This window comes from Dipteris shenzhenensis, chromosome 13, assembly GCF_047967505.1.
Source record: "Dipteris shenzhenensis isolate YYH24624 ecotype China chromosome 13, Dip_SZ_1.0, whole genome shotgun sequence".
Classification (NCBI taxonomy): domain Eukaryota; kingdom Viridiplantae; phylum Streptophyta; class Polypodiopsida; order Gleicheniales; family Dipteridaceae; genus Dipteris; species Dipteris shenzhenensis.
The window spans coordinates 27,069,807-27,081,892 of record NC_141608.1 but is presented as its reverse complement, the minus strand read 5'-3'; positions in this window follow the sequence as shown (position 1 = coordinate 27,081,892).

Genomic DNA, 12,086 nt, shown 5'->3' with positions numbered 1-12,086 from the left:
TATCCAATTAGTTGCCTAGCTAGGATTGCTGAATGTTGGACATGAAATGAGGCCCAGGGCCTCTCCTTTTATAGGGCTCAAGGCCCCCTTGAACCAACCAACCAGCCAGCCCTAATTGCGCCGACTGGCTGGTCTGTAGCAGCCCTAACCAACCGACCAGTTGGTTGGCTGGTTGGCTGCCTATCCAGCCCTATTTAGGGCCATTTGCTGGCCCTTTGTTCTATGCAGGGCCCATCCCCTTAGGACTGCTTACCCCGCCACCTGCTTGCCCTACTTGCAGGCCATAGACCTACCCATATACCTTGCCAAGGACCCCGTCATGCAAGCGCCTCTTCTTCTGGATCACCACACAATCATGCTCCTCATCAGATCCTTTCTGCCAGGGCAGATCCAAGACATCTTGTCCCCGCCATCTCCCTTTCACAAAGATGTCTTCTGACACAGCCATGCTGATGTCTCCAAGTACTGTCACGATCTGTGACGTATTCCTTTCTCTATTCCTCAGACTTCACAAGAGACATTCTATTGAAGAGACACTATTATTGTAATGTACCCTCTCATCAAGGGTCACACCCTTCACAAGGGGTACACACCTCTTCATGCACATACACTTTGGAGTACACCCCTTTTCATGTGTGACTCTTCACTCTCTATATAAGAGAGGCCCAACTGTATGGATGATACACTACAGACATTCAAGCAATACAAATATTCCTTGGTCTCTGCTATTCCAGTCTCCTTTCTGTTCCTTAGCACATTTCTAAATATAGTAAATCTAGGATTTCTTACAGTGGTATTAGAGCAAATTTCGCTCTTGCCTGTAGGAAATGCCCCCCACCTTCTAGCGCCTATCTGATACATCTTTTTCCGCTAGAAGGATATCCACGCACACACGACAAAAATCGTGTCTTTTGATGTGCTTGGGCTGTCCCAAAACCAAGGGATGCACCTTTTCCACCATCGGACACACCTTTTGATGAAGAGTTTTTGACTCCTCACCCAAGGGACACACCCCATCGTGGAAAAAAAAAACGCATCTTTTCGTGTTGGGACACCCCTCTTTAAAACAGGGTTACACCCCTTCATGAAAAGGTACACCTATTTAGATCAAATATTTAGTGTTATCTCTGGTGAGTTGAAGTCAATGGATGTTTTGAGAATGGAGGATATGCTATTTCGAATTGGGGAAAAAATTGGAGGGTCTCGCAAGGAAGAATCAGAAGTGGCTATCTTAGAGAGGATGGTAGATTGGAGAGCATTCATAGGGCCACATTTACAAACAGGAGATGATGCCCTAATAGGACACACAAATTTACACTACTTTTGGTTTCACATGCATAACAATATTCCAGTGATGCAATGGAAGCACTACTCAGTAGATGGAGATCATTTATGGAGTGAGTCATATGCTTTATTACAACGAATAATTCCACTGGAGGAAACTAGATTTGTTCTTGCAAAAAACAAATCACTTGACATAGATGAAATGAAAGGCTTGAAAGCCTTCATTAAACATCTTCAAAGTATGATGCAAAAATTTCTTGAGCAATCAAATAAGAATTTGGAGACAATTAAATCAATTGAAGCACTTATCCAATCTTTAGAAAGACAAGAAAACTTAATGAGCATTGAATACTGTGAATCCTTTTGGCCGGAACAAGCTAGGTCACCAAATTTTCCTTTGGACTGTGGGGCACCAGACTTCCTAATCCACCTCTTTTTAGACCCACTCTTTTTCGGGTACTCATACTGAGTCCCTTTCCGCAAATACCCACTTGGCTTGCTTTTGGCATCTTCGTAGTTCAGGGCTATATCTATGATGCAGAGCATTCCCATGCTTTTTATCTCTCTATTTTGGATGAACATGACAATATCATGTAGCTAGAGTAGTGTGTGTGTGTGTGTATAGGTGTTGCATTTGTTTTTTTCTTTTCTCATAGGTCTTGAAGGCTCTATCTTATGGATTAGTATATAATTGTGTTGGTAGTGGCCTGATGAAATGTCAAGCCTTGGAGCAGTCACATGCTTAGGAGCTTATTCTTTATGGTGCTTTCACAATTATGACATGATAGGTGAGAGCTGATCATGAGTCTCTTATTTTATTTCTACTTTGAAGCATGTTTCCTTTCTACTTCTATATATATATATATATACATATACCTTCATAAGACTAGAATATACGTAATATTATGAATATTTTAAAAAATGAAAAAAAAGGAAAGAATAGGTTAGTTAATCCATGCGTTGGGCAAAGAAATCTATATTCTATGTACTCCAAGCCCTCTCCAAGCCTCTTGGACTAAGGAAACACTCTACAATGTAATGGGCTGAAATGATATGAAGACGTGTTCATCATTGGATCTTGGTTATTAGTGCTTACATTTGCAAGTACATTTTTGTAGAGGGGAGGCATAGCACTCTATTGGGTTAGTGCTACGCACATATGATCACATGATGGTGCTATGCACACATGATCACATGATGTTGAGCATGGACTCTCAACAGAAATTACTGTGTTTCTTAGTACTTTAATTAATTAAATTTAATTTCCTACTATTCGGGTCACATACCACTTAATTTCTAGACTAGGATGGCTTGGACTTATTAATGTGATTATCCTAAATGATCCCGGTGTTGTTTCAAGAAAAACAGCATAGTTACTGTTTGAAATTGTGAAATTCAGAAATGAAAAGTAATATTTTGTTATTTTCTAATTGTGAAATTCAAAAATAAAAAGAACTATACTTGTTATTGTATAATATGTGAAGTTGAGACCATCAGGCTAAACCATCTCGGTGGTTGAAAATATGACCGTGTCTTAAACCAACCATGTGGTTGAAATTGTGGCTATCCTAAACTAGCCCAGTTGTTGAAATTGTGACTGTCCTAAACCACCATGATGGCTGGAATTGTTTTTTTTTTCTAGTAGCTTGATTAGTTTAATTATTAGATTCATAATCTATGACTGTATTAAACCATTTCGTGGGTTGAAATTATTTTGTTTTCCTGTAAGTTGATTAGTTTAATTAGACCGTGTTTTTGCATGTACTGTATTTTATAGTGTATTATATTGTTTTCCTCATAGTATTGCAACAAGGGGCATCAATGTACTCTTGTTACATTTAAAAGGGGGATCACTGTACTATTGTTCCCACATGTTGGGTTAGTAGACGGAGCTGTATCTCAAATTTATGTATCAAAATCCTAACATTTCAATTGGAAAGAGGAACTTTGAGCATTGTAAGCCCCGGTATGTTAAGAAAATCAGCATTGTCCCATGGGGATTGATGCCCATGTGTGACCTTCATCTTGTAGACCCATTTACATGGCAATGCTTTCTTTCCATGTGGCAAAGAAACCAAGTCCCAAGTCTTATTTTTCATGAGTGAACTCATCTATGATTGCATAGCATACTCCCGCTTGCACTGATCCTCACACATCATAGCCTCTCTATAGTAAGAGGGCTCCTCACAATCAATAAGCATCATATAGTTTTCCCCTGGAACAAATCTCTCAGGTGGTCTAGACACTCTAGTTGATCTTCTCAAGGGCATTTTAGCTTGTTGTCTCGCCTGCATATCAGCCTCATGGGGCTCATTATTACCATCAATAGATGATTTGTCATCTGCCCTTGATTGTGTATCTGTGGGAGTATCTAGTGGAACCATTTTTTGCACATTCGATGCATGGACAAGTTGCTTTCTATCAACATATGTGGGTGGATTCACATTCTGAAAATTGATTCTCCTCATTTCCACATCCCTCATGGGTGATTTCTACATCTTCTTCTCATTGAAGACAACGTGATGGCTTTGTATGATCCTCTTTGCTTTTGGATCCCAGAGACGATAGTCTAGAGATGATCTTCTGGATCCCAGAGATGATAGGTTATCATCTCCACTTTCACCATAACCTAGAAAGATGCATTTCCTAGACTTAGGATCTAGCTTCTTTCGAAGCTCTTTTGGCACATGTGAATATGCCTCATACCCTAATATATGCAAATGAGAGTAAGAGGGATTCTTTCCACTCCATATCTCTTCAAGAATACACCCATCCAAATTGTTACTAGGTGATCTACTGATCACATGCATTGCCATATTCATTGCCCCAGCCCAAAATCCACTAGAAAGACTTGTATTGGAAAGCATGCATTGCAACGTTTTCTGAATAGTGTGGTTCATCTTTTTGGAAATTATATTTTTCTCTAAAGTACAAGGGGACACGAGATCCCTCTTGATCCCATGTGTATCACAAAAATGCTGAAAGGCATGAGAGAGATGCTCTCCACCATTGTTAGTCTCCATAGACATTAAAGTGTTCTACTTGATTGATTTTCTCAACCAAAGCCAACCATTTCTAAAATACCTGGAACACATCTCTCTTCCAAGCTATAGCAATATCCCACATTTTCTTAGTTGCATTATCAATGAATGTCACATAGTATTTAGCCCCACCTAATGATCGTGTAGGCATGGGACTACATACGTCTAAATGCACCAAATCAAGCTTTTTAAGCTCTTTCTTTCCCCTCCTTTTATGGGTTGATTTAGTCTTCTTCCCATAGAGACAATTCTCACAAATTCAAAGTCAAAAAAACTCAAATACGATACATAAACCAGGCGGCATAAGAGTTTCATTCCATTCTGGCTCATATTCCCCAACTAGCAATACCACAAGGAAGTACTTGGAACACATCTCTCTTCCAAGCTATAGCATAAGCCCACATTTTCTTAGTTGCATCATCAATGAATGTCATATAGTATTTAGCCCCACCTAATGATCGTGTAGGCATGGGACCACATACGTCTAAATGCACCAAATCAAGCTTTTTAAGCTCTTTCCTTTCCCTCCTTTTATGGGCTGATTTAGTCTTCTTCCCATAGAGACAATTCTCACAAATTCAAAGTCAGAAAAACTCAAATGTGGTACAATTATGGCTCATATTCCCCAACTAGCAATACCACAAGGAAGTACTTGGCTGCTTGATTATTTCAACAACATGATCCGATACCCCTAATACATGTAAGTGATTTAATGTCCCATATTTGGCACCTCTTGCCAAAACCATAGAATCACTTCTGAATTTTCCAACTCTGAAAGCCAAAGGTGGTCTAAAAACTAACATCATCTAGCTGACCTATTGAAATGAGACTCTTGGTTCGATGAGAAACATGTCTCACATTTTTCAAAACAAATGCAGACCCATTTGCAAAAGAAACTTTTATGTCACTTGCTCCTACTATGTCACATGCATAGTTATTTCCAAGCTACACACAACCTGTATTTCCACTGTCATAAGTGGAGAACCATCCCTATGGGAAGTAACATGGAATGAAGCACCAGAATCCAAAATCCAATCCTAGGAATATGCATCATCTGAAGTGGTAAGAAACTCTATAGGTACACTATGTTAGATATCAATGCTCCACTCTCGTGTAACTATGCGGGAACCAGCTAACTCTACTTGTAAGCCCCCCATATGAGGAGAAGGCATTTGAGTAGCTCGGTTATCCGGTAGATCCTGGTTTGGACACCTGAGTGGGGCCATGTGTGGCCTGATGGCTGGATGGCTTCAGATAGAGTTGCAAGTGCAGGAAGGCATCCCATGACTGACCGCACTGAGGGTAGATGGAGCATTTCTCGGGGCAGCAGCCCACTCTCGGGTTACGGGGCCCGCCATTTGGAGCCCCAAATAATCTTGGATGCCTGTCGGCCAAACAGAAACCGTAGCTCAATTGCTGCATTCTAACGTGTGGTTGGTGGCCTATTTCGGGACCACCTCCAATCAGCCGTTTTGGGCCGACTGGGTCGGTCTCCCAATTGGGTCTAACGGACTACGACTGGTGGCTATATAAGAGCAAGCCTGTGAAGCCCATCATTATCACTGGCTACAGCAACCCTGATTCCTTAGCATCCAGGCTCCGTCCTCTACTGTTTCCAACATGCCATCGAAGCTTCTCACAAAGGAGCGCACGACTGGGAGGCAGCGCCATCTATTGTATCAATTTTACAGTAATTAATTTTTGGATTCTCCATACTATCATCTTTTCTCTCTTGCATACGAGATCCTGTTATCTGTTGAGCACAGACGTTGTATTGTTTTCTTACATGGTATAAGAGCTTGGGATCTAGCAAGAAGATTTGGTAGTGTGTTTCTGCTTGCAAGCAGATTGTGAGAGATGGCCCATCCCACAAGACTACGAATCCCACCGTTCGGCGAACGCGGAAAGTTGGAAGGCACTAACTATCCACTCTGGAAGTTCAAGATGAAGACCATCCTAAGCGCATATGAGCTTTGGTATACTGCTATTGGGGTCGGTTGCAAGACCGAATCCAGCCAATGCAGGACAACAGATAGTACCAACTGCGGATCAGATTCTTGCATGGACAAGAAGAAATGCAGATGCGCTGTTTTTTATTGTCTGCAGTGTAAGTGATTCTATCATGGCGTTAATTCAACATGTCACCACAGTGGAGGAGGCATGGATGGTCTTGAAAAATCAGTACAGACCACGAATTAGACGCGGATTCAGAATCTGGAGACTCAACTCACAAACGAGAAACTGTCTGAGTCTGAAACGGTAGAGAAGTTCATCATCAGGGTGAAGAATCTGCGTGATCAGATGACTGTGATTGGCATCACCATCACTAGCAAGAATCTAGCACGAAGGTGCATACGGATTCTCCCACCAAAATACGACGGTCTTGTTATGACACTGAATACGTAGAATAGAAATCCACCCCTCAACTTTGAGGATTTCAGCGCGATGCTTCTGGAGGAGGAGATGCATCAAAAGACGAGGACTGGAGAAGATTCGGCTTTCTCGGCTGGATCAAAGAAAGGTAAGGGTAAGGACTCTAGTAACCCATCTTCTTCTATTGATAAAAAGAGAAAGAAGAAGATCAAGTGCTTCTATTGCAACAAGGCAAGGCACAAGCAGAATGAGTGCTGGAAGAAGATTGCATATGAGAAGAACGGAGTAAAGAAAGAGTCCAGCAATAGCATGCAGGAAGTACCAGTAGAGCTGTTCGTAGCAATTGAGGAGATTTGCATGGAGGTAGTTCATGTACCTGTGGATGAACCTTAGATTATTGACAGTGGTGCATCGCACCACATGACCAGTCAGAAGGATTGGTATTACTCTCTACATCCGGTAGGGACTGACATCCTGGTAGTAGTCAGCAATGATGCAAAATGTCTAGCAAAAGGAAAAGGTATGATTGCTCTCAAGCCAGATGTTGTAAAATAGTTGTTCGATGTTCTTTATGTGCCAGATATCAAGAGGAACTTGTTGTCCGTTTCTGCGATCATGGATCGAGACCTCAAAGTTCACTTCGATAAGAATGGCGCACAGATTTTGGATCTTCAAGGGAAGGTCATTGGTAAAGTTACATGGCGCAACAACATCTACAAACTCTTAGATTTCAGTGCTCGAGCTGATGTGAGCAACACTAAGCTATGGCATGAGAGGTTTGGTCATCTAAACCTTAGTTCTTTAAAGGAGATGTATAAAAGTGGAATGATTGCAGACCTACCAGAAATTACAGATCTGCCCGATGTATGTGAAGCTTGCATGATGGGCAAGTAGCATCGGCAGCCCTTTCCTAAAGAGGTCAGTAGGGCAAAGTCTCCTCTAGAGCTCATTCACACGGACCTCTGCGGAAAGATGGATATGGAAGCTTTGGGTGGTTCCTACTACTTGATGATGTTGATCGACGACTACAGTAGAAGGATATGGATATACTTCCTAAAGACTAAAGATGAGGCTTTTAGTAAGTTCAAAGAATGGCTTGTAATGGTCGAGAAAGAAACGGGGAGGAAGGTGAAGTTGAGATCAAACAGAGGTGGTGAGTTCACATCAAGTGAATTCGAAAGTTACTGCAAAAGTCACAGGATCAAGAGGCAGAAACCCCCGCCACATACATCACAGCAAAATGGAGTAGCAGAGTGCAAGATGCGCGTCATCTGTGAAATGGGCAGGAGTATGATGAAAGGGAAAGATTTGCCAAAGACTTTCTGGGCTAAAGCATGTAAGATGGCAGTTTACATTCTGAATTGTAGCTACACAAAGGCTGTGAACAGCGGGATGACTCCACTGCAAGCCTTTTTTGGTAAGAAACCTTCAGCTGCACATTTCAAAGTTTTTGGAGGTGACTGTTTTGTGCATGTCCCTAATGCTAACAGGACCAAATGGGAACCAAAGAGCCGAAAGTGTATTTTCTTGGGCTATAGTGAAGAGGCGAAGGGTTACCATCTCTATAATCCTGTTACCAAGAAGGTAATAGTAAGTCACGATGTGGTCTTCTCAGAACAGCCGCATCAATTGGAGGAGGATGCTTCCTTCCCAGACAACCAGGACCAGGATATCCATTCAGTACAACCACCAACAGCAGACCGAACTCCCCCAACGGTGCTTGGGAGGATTCAAGATAAAGAAGAGGAAGAAGAGCCTGTAGAACCACAACGGCAACGGCCATTCCTGAAGTGGGTAAAGCAGCTTTTGGATGGCAGAGAACCTCTAGCCATTGAGGAGGAACCATCCGAACACTGCCGGTCCAAGAGATTAGAGGAGCAAAGAAGGGCACATGAACACTTGGTCAACTACGCTTTGATGATAGAGGTGATCCGTGCTGAAGAACCCGAGTGTCTTGAAGAGGCACAGGGTGATGATAGGTGGATGGAGGCTATGTAGTCGGAGTATGGCTCCATAATGAAGAACAACACTTGGGACCTTGTGGATCGACCACCAAAACGTAAGGTCATCAGCACCAAGTGGGTGTACAAGACCAAGTACAAGTCCAATGGCATGTTGGATAAGTACAAGGCTTGGCTCATGGCAAAAGGATTTGCACAGGTACATGGTTCTTATTATCAAGATACTTTTTCTCCCACAGCTCGACTAAGCACAATTCGCAGTGTTTTAGCTTTAGCAGCAAAGGAAAGTTGGCCCGTGTTTCAGATGGATGTAAAATCCACCTTTCTGAATGGAGATCTCAAGGACAAGGTATAGGTGGAACAACCACCAGGTTTTGTGATCCCCGGTTCAGAAGGTAAAGTCTATAACCTGAAGAAGGCACTTTATGGGCTAAAACAGGCCCCACGAGTGTGGTACTAGTGGATTGATGCCTACTTTCTACAAAATGGGTTCAGGAGGAGCCCATCTGATGCAAATTTATATATCTACAGAGAAGGAGGCAGGTGTATGATCGTGGTCCTTTATGTGGACGACCTTGTCATAACAAGGAATCATGAAGAGAAGATCTCGCGGACAAAGCATTTGCTAGGAAGAGAGTTTGAAATGACAGATCTTCATTTCTGTTTGGGGATTGGAGTTTGGCAAGAGCCAAAACAGATTTTCATTTCACAGCTGAAGTATGCTGGAGAGATACTGAAGGCATTTGGCATGGCTGAGTGCAAAATAGTTGGCACCCCTATGGAGGTTGACGTGAAGCTCTCAAATGAGGATTCACCACCACTGGTGGATGAAGTGAAGTACATAAGGCTTGTGGACAGTTTGATTTACTTGTGTAACATCCGGTCGGACATCAGCTTTGCGACTAGTGTACTAAGCAGGTTTTCCAATAAGCCCCGGGAGAACCATTGGAGCACAGGGATGTGGGTGCTGAAATACATCAAAGACACACTTGATTATGGCATCACCTATACCAAGGGCAACACCTTGACCGAATTCTGTGACTCGGATGGGCAGGAGACATGGACAGTAGGAGATCAGTGACAGGTTACTGTTTCTCACTTGGATGTGGAGTTGTGTCATGGGTCAGCAAGAAGCAACCCAGAGTTGCTCTTTCTTCTACCGAGGCTGAGTACAAATCAGCATGTTTTGCTTTTGTGAGGCAGTGTGGTTGATGAGGATTTTAGGGGACATGGGTGCAGTGCAGAACAAGCCTACGTAGTTATCATGTGACAATCAGAGTTGCATGGCAATTGCAAAGAACCATGTGTTCCACGCTCGCAAAAAACACATTGAGATTCAATATCACTTTGTACACGAGCTCATCATGGATGAAGAGGTCGACTTGGTGTATTGTCCGACTACAGAGAATGCTGTGGACATCTTCACAAAGGCTCTTGGAAGAGACTTACTGGAGAGGCATCTTCATCGACTTGGCATTGGGCTAAAAAAGTAAGTTCACTTGCGGGTGGACAGGGGGTGTTAGATATCAATGCTCCACTCTCGTGTAACTATGCAGGAACCAGCTAACTCTACTTATAAGCCCCCCATATGAGGAGAAGGCATTTGAGTAGCTCGATTATCTGGTAGATCCTTGTTTAGACACCAGATGGGGGCCATGTGTGGCCTGATGGCTGGATAGCTTCAGATAGAGTTGGCACACTACCAACTAGGCTACATGCAAGTGCGGGAAGGCATCCCATGATTGACCGCACTGAGTATAGACAGAGCATTTCTCGAGGCAGCCCACTCTCGAGTTGCGGGGCCCGTTTGGAGCCCTAGATGATCCCGGATGGAACAGTAACTGTAGGTTAGTTGCTCTATTCTGTGCCATGGCTTTAACATGTGGTTGGTGGCCTATTTCAGGACTGACCTCCAGTCAGCCATTTTGGGCCGACTGGGTCGGTCTCCCAATTGGGCCTAACCGACTACGACTGGTGGCTATATAAGAGTAAGCCCATGAAGCCCATCATTATCACTGGCTACAGCAACCCTGATTCCTTAGCATCCAGCCTCCGTCCTCTACTGTTTCCAGCATGCCATCGAAGCTTCTCACACAAGAGCGCATGGCTGGGAGGCAATGCCATCTATTGTATCAATTTTATAGTAATCAATTTTTGGATTCTCCATACTATCAGCTTTTCTCTCTTGCATACGAGATCCTGTTATCTGTTGAGCATGGACGTTGTATTATTTTCTTACACATGACATGAAGAAAATGACATTGTCACTATCATCAGCACAGCTGACAACATTGATCTGAGTCTCAATCTTCACTTTTCCTTTGTCCTCCCTGGACTCTCTTCCTTCTTATTTGCACCCCAATTTGCATTCTTTTTGCTCTCTTTTCAGCTTGTAGTAGCAATCCTTTTTCATGTGGCCCTTCTTGCCACAATGGGAACACTCAATGTTCAGTGCCCTAGATTTGCTACAAGACTTCCCTCTTTCTTGGGACTTCCCCATCAATTATGATCTGCCCCTTTGCACATTTAATGCCGCATCCTGCTTATTGCCATCCATAGACTTCCATTTAATCTCCTTGGCCAACAAGCTACCCACAAGCATCATTAGGATTCCATTTAATCTCCTCGACCAACAAGATACCCACAACATCATCAAACTTCAGTACTCTAGCAGGTGCAGAGTAATTGACAGTTGTATAGGAGGTATCCCATGAGGATGGAAATGAACACAAGAGGAATATTGCTTTAGTCTCCGCATCAAAATTTAGCTTCTAAACCTGAAGCTAGCTAAAAATAATATTGAATTCATTCAAGTGAGAAGCAATGGAGACCCCTTCCTTCATATGCAGCTCCAACAACCTCTTCATGAGGTAAACTTTATTAGAGGCCCGTTTCCTTCTCATAAGTGGCACATAATTTCTTTCGCAAATCTTTTGTAGTCTACTCATTTACTACTACTCAGAAATAAATTGACTATGCAAGATGAAGTCTAATAGTAGACTTTGCTAATGCATCCAACTCATTCCATTTATCCAGAGACATGGCTATAGGCTTAGCTGCAATTCCCTCCAAGGGTTTAATCTGTAAGCACATCCCTTATCTGTTCTTTCCACAAAGAAAAGTTTGTCCCATCAAACATTTTAATACTAAAAAACACCTTTTCAGACATGGAAAAGGATGCCATGATGCAAATAAATCAAAATCCCAAATTCTAGTGTTTGCAAGAAAGAATCACACCAAATACTAGGTGCAACCAAATATGTCTATTCTACCACAATGGAGGGTACATTGAAGCGGGACACTGAGACAGAAATCCCACAAAATGATCCCAAATTCAAGAACGAAGTGGTTTTAGAACTCTTAAAGTGCAATGGACATGAAAATTAGGCAATGTTTCCTTTATAGGTCATTCTAGACTCTCAGTCAT